The sequence below is a fragment of the Mustela erminea genome, chromosome 7 (assembly GCF_009829155.1).
Source record: "Mustela erminea isolate mMusErm1 chromosome 7, mMusErm1.Pri, whole genome shotgun sequence".
Classification (NCBI taxonomy): Eukaryota; Metazoa; Chordata; class Mammalia; order Carnivora; family Mustelidae; genus Mustela; species Mustela erminea.
The window spans coordinates 30,260,612-30,273,490 of NC_045620.1; positions in this window are offsets into that span (position 1 = coordinate 30,260,612).

A 12,879-nucleotide genomic window follows, 5' to 3' on the forward strand; every position below is an offset into this window, starting at 1 on the left:
ATGCTAAGCGAAATAAGTCAGTCAGAGAGACAAATACCATATGATTTCACTTATATGTGGAATATAAGGAACAAAACAAGTGAACAAAGGGGAGAAAAGAAACAAACCAAGAAATAGACTCTTCACTATAGAAAACAAACTGGTGGGTACCGGAGGGGAGGTGGGTAGGGGGATGGGTAAAATAGGTGAAAGGGATTAAAAGTACACTTCTTGTGATGAACACCGAGTGATGGATGGAATTGCTGGATCACTATGTTGTACACCTGAAAAATGTAACACTGTATGTTAACTATACTGGAATTAAAAGAAAAGTTCAAGTGGTTCTAATGGATAGCTAAGTTGAGGACCAGTGCTTTAAAGTAGAGCAGAAGCACATGGATTAATATTTTATTTTTTCTTTATTGCAATACGTCACACGGGCAGGCAAGAAGAAGACATAGTCTTTTCCTAATGGAGAGACTGATTATCACATTCCCAACAGTCCTCAAGGGTTTTAAGGAAAATCGTGTAGGAACTCAGCTCTTTGATTGTGATGATGACAGAAAATGGCCTTGTAATCTGAAGCCAATTTAAAAGGATATGCTAATAATAAAATGGAAACTTGAGCCAAAATTAAAAAATAAATAAAAGAACAAAGTGATAAAACTGTAAAAATGAAAAAAGGTGAAGTTAATATACAAAAAACAAATTTTAAGACAAATTAGATTCAATAAGGATAAATGTTTATAATAAAAGTTTAAGCTGAGATAATACTCAGGTTGAGTATATGAAATACTCAGTATTTGATCATGTGAAACCTACAACAATAACAAATTCACATGGCTCAAAAATAATATGGTTAAAACCCAGAAGATTTAATGATAAAGCAAACGAGATCAGAGGTTAAGAATCAGCCTCAGAGAGAAATCCCTCTGTGCAGGACAAGAGCGGTGCTTTAGGCTCGGTGCCCACTTGTCTAGTCTAAAATGGTCTCACTGAGTCCTTGGATCTGGGGTGACAGGGACCTCAGGGAAGTAGGCTCTTGTTATTGGCCTTCTGGTGGTTGTCTGTGTGGCCTGAGACACCTGCCTGAGAGCATCGCTAGATGGCTCTTTAGGTAACAAGTTGTTTGGTCTGGTCCACCGGCAGCTAGCCTATTGACTGCCAAAATTCTTACTAGAGACTTGGAGGAGGGTATTGCTGGCAGGCTGGTCAAATTTTCAGATTAAATTTAATTGATTAAACATTTATTAAATTCCTCCTCTGTGCCAAGACTTGTAGAAGGTACTGGGGGTATGACAGTAAATAGGAGATCAAAGTGGTATATTTAAGGTCTGGTGGGGTTAGGGCCCTAGAATGGGGTAGAGGAGTGCTGCAGGTTGGGGTCACCCGGAAGTTGAGATGAGGTGTTAGCATATGATCTACGGGAGCTCCGGGTATCAAACTCTGTGGAAAGGAAGGAAGCATGATCAGGTACTGGGAGAAGCTTAGTTGCAACACAGTCTCAACAGAGGCCTCCGCTGACCGATGCAGAGCTCTGAAGCTGTAAATGTCCTTAACAGTTGTCTAATGTCACAAGGAGTGTTCTGAGCCTCTATTGCTTCCCAGTGACCAGTTGTTGCATGTGACTGTCCTCTTGGGTGAGGTAGCTGTCTCCCAGCTAAGGATGGTTTCCAGGGAGAGAAAACAGTTCAGGGCAATCAGCCAGAAATGCTCTCAGCTGCTGGGACAGTGAGTTCTGATGGGGAATCTACTGGGTCCATTACAGGTAGTATCTTAGTTTGTTCAGGCTTCTTTAACAAATTACCATAGTCTAGAAGCCTTATAAACAACAGAAATGTGTTCCTCATGGTTCTGGAGTCTGGAAGTCCATGATCTGGGTGTTAACACAGTAAGGTTCAGGTGAAGACCACTTATGGGTTGTGACTGCTGACATCCCACTGTGTCCTCACATGGTGGAAGGGAGTGGGGGATCTTTCTGGGGGCTCTCTTATAAGGGCACTAATCCTATTCATTTGGACTCTACTTTTAGAACCTAATCACCTTCCAAGGGCCCCATCTCTAATACCATCTCCATGGGGTTAAGAATTTAACATATAAAATTTGGGGAAGGAGATACATAAACATCCAGATCATAGTAGGTAGTGATAAAAATATGTCTAGATAGGGACATTCTGGACAAGATCCTAAATGTGAAGTGAATCAATAAATGGTTAGTTGACCAGTAGGATCATCACTACTGGTCATCAATGAAGCATCTATAAAACAATCCCATCTTTGACTGCCCAGACACACATGACGTATCCTCAGTGAAATGAGCAAAGTCTTGACTTGGATGGCATGTGGCAGATGCCTGATGGATCACTCTGCCATCTGGGCCCCATCCACCAACAGCAGCCTGTAGAGGGGACAAGGGTGAGGAGAGGTCTGGAGACCAAGCAGATCTTTGCCATGGCTGAGGAGTCAATGGCTGCTTGGTGTAGAGGAGAAAAGACTTTATGGAAGGGTCATGGAAACTGTCTCACAGTGGATCTGGGGAAGAAGACAGAACCAACCTTAATGGAAGGAAGACTTTGTATCAGTATCAGGCAATAGTTTCTAAAGTAAGAATTGGTAGACAAGGGAGTGGGGTGAAATTCACTTCCCTGCCAACAGCTTAAGAGATGTAACATGATCCAGAGGAAAATTAAAAAATTAAATACGGAGGTATTGCTAAGTTAAACTCACCTTGACCTTGCCTTGTGGTTGGGGACTAAAGATGAGATAAAAGAATGGTGAAGAAGAGATTTTTTACAGGTTTTTCTGGAAACTGTAAGAAGAAACTGGAGTAGGGTTGGGAGAGTTTCAGCAGAGGGCAGTCATAGGGATCAAAAGGGGAAGGGTTTGAAATATGGATAAAAGGGATTGAACTGAAGACATACGTCCAAGGTATTTTGGGCCACAGCTCCTGCTGTTGCATATAAGCACCTGGTGAACCCATGATGCATCTCCTGAGGGTCTAAAGACATAAGTTGTGAAAGGAAAGCTTAGGGAGAAATTCTTAATCTTATTTGTTCAGTAGTAGTCTGATGAAGCTAAGATACCTATTTCAGTATAATGTCTTTAGATTCATGAAACAAAATACTTAGATTTTAAACACAGTCATCAAAATATAATAAAAACAAATTTGCGATGGAGTATGACATATTCAAGAACCATATCTAGGGGGCCTGGGAGGCTTAGTGGTTGAACGGCTGCCTTTGGGCTCAGCTCATGGACCCAGGGTCCTGCGATCAAGTCCTGGGTTGGGTTTCCTGCTCATTGGGAAGTCTGTTTCGCCCTCTACCCTTCCTCCCTGCTTGTGATCTCTCTCTCTCTCTCAGATAAATAAATAAAATCTTTTAAAAATTAAAAAAAAAATAAGAACCATATCTAGCAGTGGATTTAATAACTTCTGCATTTTTGAAGTAGTGCTAAACATAAATATCTTTATTTAAAGATATCTACAAAAATATGTACAAGCATCATGTGATAAGAAAAAAAGGTCATTTGGTGACAAAGGCAGAGTTATTGCTAATACTACTGTAGGTCTGAGCTTACATTCAAAATTGAAGGAAGTGCTAAATGTCATTATGATATTAACTAAATCCTACTTCAGTTAAACATCGGTTAACTTTCTTCCCAACCAAGTTCAGGGATCCCCAAAATTCTGTCCACATTCAGTCTGAGGAGCCCAGATTAAGAAATCCTACAGTGACCACAGTTGGGAGTCAGCAGTCAGCAAGGCTGGTGAACACTTGTTGGGTCAGATTTCAAAGGACCCATACTGTAAGAGGGAGTCTGGCTACTCTCTGATATCTTCTACTTCCATAACTCTATGACCATTCTTTCTGGCATTGAAGGTACTTTGTTTTTAATGGGGCATGGAACCATCATCCCAATGAGGATGAAGGTAGTATATAAAATTTCTTGATTTAACTTCTCTTGCCATTTACCACTATTATCAGCCTGGAGAACTCTTCTACTGGGAAGGTTTCCCAGGTGGAAGAGTTAAAATGTTTGGATAAGGGTGGAGTTAGGACAGAGATCTGGAACATGGTAAGCTTAGGAGAGAGTATGAACCCAAAGTACATCTTCACCACCTTTACCCAGCATGTGCTGTTCATTCAGAAACAGAGGAATGTTTCCCAGCTTTAGGGACTGTTGAGTTCTGGGGATTTCGTGCTTCACTTTCCTTTCTTGTGACAATTTATAGTGTTCAACAGAGCTGTACTTATATCAAAAATAACCAGATTTCATGTTAGATATTTATCAAACTTAGTGTGGTGGAGTGAATCATCGATCTCAACTCTTCAGTCCCCATTTTGTCCATTCACCCCCTTGCTAGGGCTTCAGGGGGGTCAGAATTACTCCCTGACCACTTGATCATGGGACTTGTTTTGGCCAATGGGACGTTAGCACATAGAGCACAAAGAAGAGTGCCTGAGCAGTTGGACTTTCCTTCTGTGCTCAATGCCTTTCCTCATGGGAAGAACATTCCCTGGGTAACCACTGGACATGGAAAATGTGGAGACACACAGAGCAAATCTGGACCTGGCCTGGAGCCTGGAACCAAGCCCAGCTGAGCCTGCCTTAGATCAGCCAACTTGCAGCTGTGGGGGAATGAGAATTCAATACTTTATGCTGTACACCACTGAATTTGGGAGATGGTTTTTATCGCAGCATGATTCTAGGTAGAGCTAGTAAATGTAGAAAGGCATTCTCAAGGCTTTATGGTTTAAAATAAACTCCCATTTTAATTTAGCCATGGCTTTAAATACTATATACAAAGTTTCCCCTAAAAAAAGATGCCTGTTGGTTTATTTAAGTTCGATATTTATTTATTTTTCTAGACTCTGGCAGTTGGTCACTCAGGATATTTTTGTGCATTGAATACATATACGCTGATGTAACTCAGAGGTAAATAGTGGCATGGTAGTGAGGTAAATAGAGTAGATATTAGATATTAAATCCAGAAAATATTTATAGAATTCCTACCATATGCAGGGTACTTTTCTAGGTACTAGAGATACACAGATAAAAATCCTTGCCTTCATGGAACTTTCCTTCTAGTGGACACTTATTGGATAGAAGAGTTATTTCATTCCACAGTAGAACAGGACTCTCAGTATCAAGGCATGGATTATGGGAGGGAAGTAGAATAAGGGAAGTTCACACCCACTGAGACTTTAGTATGTGGATGGTAGCATACCACAAAGGGAAGAAGTATGGAATGGGTGAAAGTTTGGGAATTAAGTAGCACTCAAAATGAAGGAGAAGTCCATCTTCCAAGTAAGAAACCTAAAAACATAAAAATAAATCAAATCAGAGAGAGGAGGTGGCTTTTTCTTGGCAGGAGTTTACTTCAGGGTCAAGAAGAAGAAGAGAAATGGATTTTAAGTTGTTATTAACAGTTATGGCCTCGACCTCCCAGGTAAGGAAATCAGAGACTCTGTTGCTAACCATATGTGTGTTGTCACAGTCCTCTGGTTCTTCCAGGATCTTTTTGTTTGAAGAGTTGTCAAGCTCTCCTAGGCAACCCAAGTGATCTGTCTAAAATACCCACTGCATTGGGCAGTCCTGGTCCTGGTTCTGGCCTTCTTTACCACTTATTTCTGACACATTTGCAGAAGAAGTGAAAAAGATCATTTGGTGATATAGTCAAACATCTTAATATATGGAAGTTTCTAGAATCAACAATGGCCTGAAGAATGTATAAATTTATTTCTCACTCACATGAAAATGTGGGCAGGCTGCCCACAGTCGGTGTGATGCATGCTCTCAGGGACTCTGGCTTCCTCTACTGTTGCTGTCCCTCTTGGGAGCCTTGAAGGCAGCATCTTGTCCAAGATGGCCACATCTACATTCTAGGTAGCAGGTGAAAGAACAGGCAAAGAAGAAGAGAAAAGGGGATATTACTGCTGCTGCATTTTTCTTTAAGATTTTTTTAATTTAATTATTTGACAGTCAGAGATCACAAGTAGGCAGAGAGAGAGAGGATGGGGAAGCAGGCTCCCTGCTGAGCAGAGAGCCCGATGCGGGGCTCGATCCCAGCATCTTGGGATCATGACCTGAGCCGAAGGCAGAGGCTTTAACCCACCGAGCCTCCAGGCGCCCCATTACTGCTGCTTCTTAAGGAAGAGACAATATGTCCACTTGCATTCCATTGGCTGGATTTTAAACATATTGCTCCTCTCAGCCACCAGGGAGGTTGAGAAATATAGTCTTGTTTCAGGTAGCCACGTGTCCAGCTAAAAATATTAGGGAATCTGACCCAATAACAGAACGGATGGATACTGGGGATGGGTTAGTCAGAATAGGCTATGCTGTGGTCCAAACAAACCCTAATACCTTGGTGGCCTGACATGACTAAGTTTTACTTCTCGCTCAGGAGTCTAGGTTGACAGATGCTCTGCCCTCACGGATGATTCACCCAGAACCCAGGGCAGCTGTAACTGGGGAAGAGAAGGCCTGGAGGGATGACCCTGCCTCCAAAATGCTTCAGCTCACTAGTGACAGAGCCCATTTCCGCTCTCAGCGCCTTGTCCAGAACTCGTCACCTGGTCTCCACCTAACTAACAGGGAGGTTGGGAAACGAGGAGAAGCACTGGGTTATTACTGGTGAACAATAAATATCTAGATATCTCTGCCATGGGTTAAACCTCTTGAAATATATATATATATATATATATACACACACACATATATATGTATATATATATTGCTTCTCGGTGGCTTGCATGTGGCTTGGAGTCTCAGTTTCCTTCTAGCCCTGCCTGTCAATTTGTGCTTTTTTGGGGGGTATCCACAGTCTTGAAGAAAAGCCATGGGAGCTGATGCTAGATTTCCCATCTGACACAGAGGAGACGTCCTTTTAAACAATAATAAATATTGCCTCCATTTATATTGTTGTTCGCACCACCACCCCCGCTTTGTCTTGCCTATTGAAAGAGCCAATTAAACAAAGTGTGTGCTCTCGGCGCCTGTTCTGCGCTCATTTTGAGATTTAATCAACCCTCTGAACCTGCAGCATAACTGCCTCATAATGTCAACTTAATATATTGAGATCAGCCCAAACTCACCATTCCCAGGGGTGGTTTTGTTTAAAGGAGAGTTGTAATTGAATTTCTAAACAACTGCCAAGCTTTCAAGGTACCAAAATAAACATTATCCAAGCAGAAACTTACCCTGGAGTCTTTGGTTAACTTACATATACTTTAAGAAAATAAAGGTTTTTAACAATTTTTTTAAAGAAAAAAGTGAGCTAAACTCTTTGTTGTCCCTTTAAAAATTAATCACCATCTGGGTGCCTGGGTGGCTCAGTGGGTTAAGCCACTGCCTTCGGCTCAGGTCATGATCTCAGTGTCCTGGGATCGAGTCCCGCATTGGGCTCTCTACTTAGCGGGGAGCCTGCTTCCCTCTCTCTCTCTATGCCTGCCTCTCTGTCTACTTGTGATCTCTCTCTGTCAAATAAATAAATAAAATCTTTAAAAAAATTAATCACCATCTGCCCCCATTTTTGGAAGGCATCTGTAGCCGAATAGTGAGATTTACAAATCAGGTGAAATAGCCACTGATTATTCATGGAGACACAATTGGCTTAATACGAAGTGGCCTTTCAGCCCCGTCTAGCCCCCAAGCTCTTTCATTGCTCAATGAAATGTCCTCAGGATAAAGTCCAAATTCCCTAGCCCCGAGTCCATCACTCTCTACGATGTGTCTCCAGCGTAATTTTCAAGGCTTATCTCCAGATATAGCACCCTTTCCCCTTTTAGCTGGGCATACACCCTACTCTGTAATCCTATTCCCCAGTTCACCTCTTGCAAAGGCGTTTGATGCTTTCTTGCTGTCCACCCCAAATCTACCTACTAGAATCTCACTCACCCCAGTCAGTAACTAGCCTCTTCTCGTTCCTTTCAGTTGCGTTAAATATCACCTTTGGGCTCCACGGCTCCTGGGGACACATGGATCGTATACTTCCCTCATCCTGTCTTGCATCGGAATAATTTATGTCTAGCTTCCATTTGAGATCGTAAGTTCCATAAAGCCAGGAAGTACACTATCTGTGTCTTCTCCCTGCTTTGTGTCCATGGATACTTACTGAGTCCCTCCTTAGTGCCTGGTTCTCTGCTAAGAAGCTCTGAGAATTTTAAGTCGAGCACGGGTTAGACCTTTAAGAATGCCACGTGAAGACGCGTTGCAATGTTGAAGGAAGAGAAGAAGGGAGGTAAAGAACAAGGTTGCACTTGATCTTAGCCAAAAGGCCAAGAAGTGATTAAGAAGATGGTTAGAGATGGCAATGCAAGAGGTAAAGCTCTTAGAGAATTACAGGATCTGATGAACCGTTACCTGCAGCATGACTGGCATGTGATAGAATGTAACGGAAGTTTAAAAGAAAGGGATGCTAGGGAGGAGCTTCTTGAAGAAGCCTGACCGGACATCTGGACATTCATAGACAAGGAGAAGTGATGTGTAAGGTGGAGGGGAACAGCATGGGCAAAGGCAAGGATGTGGGGGGTGTTTATGCCATTCAAAGAGGACAGCAGATGGTTTTTAATATAGAATATTTGTGAAGGGAATCATTAGGGACAAATGAAGGTAGTTTGGGGGGAAAGAACACCTAGGAAGCCCCAAATTTCCAGAAGAAGGAGTTTGGACTTGACTCACTCAGCACGGGGAGCCACTGAGAACTGCTGAGCTTTGGTGTGACTGGCGTTCTTCCCAGGGGGTATTAACCTGGCATTGGTGCAGGTGGGTGGGAGAATCTAGAGGTCATCCTTAATGCAGGGGCAAGACTGAGGGTCTGAACTCAGGCGGCGGCAGCTGACATGGAGGGGCAGCAAGCCATGGATTAACCTGGGCAGCAGTGAAATCACCTAGACTTACCAATGAGGGAGCTGTAGGAGTCAGAGGTGGTACTGAGATTTTCAGTCTCGAAGCCTGCAGAAATGGCAATGCGGTCATCAGTGAGGGGCACCTAGGAGGAGGATCAGATTTGAGGGGAATTCGAGAGCCTGAGGGGTTGACAGGGAATCCAGGTAGGGAGCTGCAGGCAGGAGGAAATGTGGGCTGGAATTCAGGTAAGGTACAGGGCTGAATATTTGAAGAAATCTCAAATTTGGAGCATCACTGTAGGTTAGCATTTTACTATTGGAGTGTCTGTGCATTAAATTATTGGAGCGTCTTCATATGAATATTTAAAAACATCTTTAATGAGATCTAATACATGCACTAGAGATATCACCCACTTAATGTGTACAGTTTAGTGAATTTTAGTTTCTTTGCAGGGCTGTGTAACCACAAATATAATGTCTATTTAGATTGTATTCCTCACCTCGGAAAGACATTCCATGCCTGCTAGCAGTCACTCTCCAATTCCCCACACCCTCCTCCCAGTCCAAGGCAACCACTAATTTATTTTCTGGCTCTATAGACTTTCCTATTCTGGACATTTTAAATAAATAGAATCATGTAACCTGTGTTATTTTGTGACTGGCTTCTTTCACTCAGCGTGTTTTCAAAGTTCATCCTTTTTTATGGTATATATCATACTTATTTCTTTTTACTGATGAGTAACATTCCATTGTTTGGCTAAACTATATTTTATTTACCTATTCATCTGTCGTTAGGTTCTTTCCACCTTTTGACTCTTATGAATAATGCTACTGCGAACATTCACATACCATTTTTTGTTTGGGTGTATGTTTTCATTGCTCTTGATTATAAACCTGGAGTGGAATTATTGGGGGATATGGTAATCCTATGTTCAACATTTTGAGGGACAAACTGTTTCCAACCTGACTGAAAGATTTAACATTTCTGCCAGCGAGGCACAAGGGGTTCCAAATTCTCCACATCTTTGCCAACACTTGTGATTATCTGTCTTTTTCATTGTAGCCATGGTGTATGAAATGGTGTCTCATAGTTTTGATCCACATTTCTCTAACAACTAATGATGTTGAGCATCTTTTCAAGGGCTTACTGGCCTTTTGTATATCTTCTTTGGAGAAATATATCTTCAAATCCTCCACCCTTCAAATATATCTTCAAATCATGATGAGAGCCGAAGGCAGATGCCTAACAGACTGAGCCACCAGGGCGCCCCTCAAATATATCACATTTCTATACTTTGCAGTTCCAATAATACAATTATAAACATATTATTTTATACAATCACTCTTTCTATCAGCCAAAGACAAGAGAAGAAATATACCATCATACCATCTTTTATAGTTTATTGGGTTGTGTTTTTGGTATTGAGATTTTAAAAAATATATTCTCGATGCGTTTCTTCTTAATATATGATTTGCTAATTTTTTTCCCATTCCATGGATTATCTTTTCACTTAGTTGGCACAGCATTTATTTGCAGCACTGAACTGATGTAGTCCAATTTATGTATTTTTTTCAGACATTACTTGTGTTCTGGCATCTTATCTATGAAGTCATAACCCAAGATCATAAGGTTTACAGCTATGATTTCTTCTAATATTTTTACAACTTCAGCTCTTTCATCTAGGTCTATGACCTTGATTCGAGTTAATTTTTGTGTAATACATTTTTCTCCAGGTGGATTCCAGTGATCTCAGTACTATTTGTTAGAAAGACTGTCCTTTCCCCATTGTGCAATTACTGTGACAAAGACAAATACTGTAGGATCTCATTTATATGTAAAATCTCAAAAAAAAAAAAAAGGTTGAAATCAGAAATAGAAAGTAGAAAGGTGATTACCAGGGGTGAGGGGCTGGGGAAGATGGGGAGATGCTGGTTAAAAGGAATAAGCTTTCTGTTATAGGAGGGATAAACTCTGGGGATCTAATGATGACTATGGTTAATGATGACTACAGTTAATGATACTGTGTTGTGTGCTTGAAATTTGCTGAGAGAAGACCTTAAGGATTCTCACCAACATATAAACAAAACAAAAACCAAAACAAAGCCTAACTATGTTTTAGTGGGTAATGGCTGTGTTAATTAATAAGACTGTGGTAATAAAAGGTATGCATAATTCAAATTGTCATGTTGTGAATTTTCAATATACACTATTTTATTTGTCCATTATACCTCAATAAAATGGAATAGTAAATCAATAGCTAAGTACCACCCTGTCCCCAAGGAACAGAATACTATTTAGCTGTAAAATGGAGTGCAATTCTGATAATACGCTCCAACATGGATGAACCTTGAAAATATTATGCTTAGCGAAATAAGCCAGACCAAAGGACAAATACTGTACAATTCCTCTTATGTGAGGGACCTGGAGTAGTGACATCCACAGAGACAAAAAGTAGAATGGTGGTTGCCAGGGGCTGGGGAAAGGGAGGAATGGAGAGTCATTATTTAATAGGTTAAGAGTTTGTGTTTGAAATGATGAGAATATTTGGAGATGGATGGTTGCCCAATAATGTAAATACATTTAATGCCACTCAATTGTACACCCAAAAGTCATTAAAATGACATTTTATTATATGTGTAAAATGTAAACAGAGGCAATTAAAAAAATAAAGTGTGTCTCTTGGAGCCAGTACGTACTTGGATCTGGCTTTTTTCCACAATCCCTTCCTTTTGATTGGATCACTTACATTTGGTGTTATTCCTGACATGCTTATATTTACAACGGCAACTGAGCATTTTGCTATGCCTCACTCTCTTTTGTCCTCCTCTGTTCTTCCGGTACTGTCTTCTTCTGTAGTCAGTGGATATTTTCTAGAATAGCATTTTAATTCTTTTAATGACTGTTTAACTCCAATTTCTTCCTCGCTCCCTCCCTTCCTTCTTTTCTTCCTTCTTTCCTCCTCCTCTCCCTCCCTCCCTTCCTTTCTTTTTTAGAAAGAGAGAGCCTGCAAGCACAGGGGTAGGAGATGGGGGAGGGGAGGGACAGAAGGAGAGGGAGAGAGGGAGGATCTTAAGCAGGCTCCACACCCAGCATGGAGCCCGACCATCACAGGACTCAATCTCATGACCCTAGGATCATGACCTAGCCGAAATCAAGAGTCAGACACCTAACTGACTGAGTCACCCAGGCACCTCATATTCTATTTTTGAAGTTATTGTCACAGCGATGACTCTAAGGCTTACAACATGCAGCTTCCTTATCAGATTTCTTCAGATTTTACTAGCATAATTCCAATGAATGCCAAAACTTTTCTCCTGTATAACTCCATACCCTTCCTCCTTTTATTCTATTATTGCTAAAATATTACATCTATATATGTGACAAACCCAGAAACACATTGCAATAATTATTAATTTATGCAACTGCATGCCTTTTATAGAAGCTAAGAGAAGAAAGGAAAATTAATATGTATCCAGAATTTATTATTTTCCATTTCCAGTTTTCTTTATTCATTCCTATGGATGCCAGTTACCATCTAGTTTGATTAATTTCTTTACTTCAGTGTGTCTTTTCTCCCAGCTGCCTTCTTTTTGCTATTACTATCAAATACATTACATGCCTATTTTTTCTAAAGACTTTGTGTTTATCCGGGTGCCTGGGAGGCTCAGTGGGTTAAAGACTCTGCCTTTGGCTCGGGTCATGATCCTGGGTCCTGGGATCAAGCCCCGCATGGGGCTCTCTGCTCAGCGGGGAGCGTGCTTCCTCCTCTCTCTCTCTCTCTCTGCCTGCCTCTCTGCCTACTTGTGATCTCTATCTGTCAAATAAATAAATAAAATTTTTTTTAAAAAAAGGACTTTTTGTTTATTTGAGAGAGAGACAGAGAAAGAACGTGCAGGAGTTGGGGGAGGGCAGAGGGAAAGTAGGGAGAGGGAGAACAGACTGTTGAACAGGGACCCGGATGCAGGACTCCCGATCTCAGGACCCTGGGATCATGATGAGAGCCGAAGGCAGATGCTTAACAGACTGAGCCACCCAGGTGCCCCTTAA